The sequence below is a fragment of the Culex quinquefasciatus genome, chromosome 3, assembly GCF_015732765.1.
Source record: "Culex quinquefasciatus strain JHB chromosome 3, VPISU_Cqui_1.0_pri_paternal, whole genome shotgun sequence".
Classification (NCBI taxonomy): Eukaryota; Metazoa; Arthropoda; class Insecta; order Diptera; family Culicidae; genus Culex; species Culex quinquefasciatus.
The window spans coordinates 53,818,099-53,819,255 of NC_051863.1; positions in this window are offsets into that span (position 1 = coordinate 53,818,099).

A 1,157-nucleotide genomic window follows, 5' to 3' on the forward strand; every position below is an offset into this window, starting at 1 on the left:
CTTGAAACTTGAAACTTGAAACTTGAAACTTGAAACTTGAAACTTGAAACTTGAAACTTGAAACTTGAAACTTAAAACTTTAAATTAAAAACTAACTAACAAGATAACAGGAAAACAAGAAAAACTAACTTAATCCACCTATGTGGTTGGCGCCTTCCTCACTTTTTACCAACATTTGGTGATATTATGGGTTTGTACACCAATTCCATTTATTTCTCAATAAAAAAAAAATACACAAATGTCACTTAAGTGGTCATAACTTGAGACTGAGCGTTGCCAGATCTTCAAACCTAACCAACGATGTGTCAGATGATGGATCCGAACATTGTTTTCATACATTTAAATGAGATCCGGCTTCAAAAAAGTATATCAATATCACTTAAGTGGCCATATCTTGAGACAGGGTTGCCAGATCTTCAATGTTATGGACTCACTAGAAAGGTCTTTTGATAACCTAACCAACAATGGGTCGGATGGTGGATCCGGACATAGTTTACATACATTTAAGTGAGATCCGGCTTCAAAAAAGTATATCAATATCACTTAAGTGGCCATATCTCGAGACAGGGTTGCCAGATCTTCAATGTTTTGGACTCGTTGGAAAGGTCTTTTGATAACCTCACCAACAATGGGTCGGATGATGGATCCGGACATAGTTTACATACATTTAAGTGAGATCCGGCTTCAAAAAAGTATATCAATATCACTTAAGTGGCCATATCTTGAGACAGGGTTGTCAGATCTTCAATGTTTTAGACTCGTTGGAAAGGTCTTTTGATAACCTAACCAACGATGGGTCGGATGATGGACCCGGACATAGTTTACATACATTTAAGTGAGATCCGGCTTCAAAAAAGTATATCAATATCACTTAAGTGGCCATATCTCGAGACAGGGTTGCCAGATCTTCAATGTTTTGGACTCGTTGGAAAGGTCTTATGATAACCTAACCAACGATGGGTCGGATGATGGATCCGGACATAGTTTACATACATTTAAGTGAGATCCGGATATATGTGAAAACACATTTTTATACATAACTTTTGAACTACTTATCGAAACTTCAATCTGTATAAAACTCGATCTATGGGACCCTGAACCAAGTCCAATGCAACAGGTTCGGGTCAAATCGGTTCAGCCAGTGCCGAGAAACATGA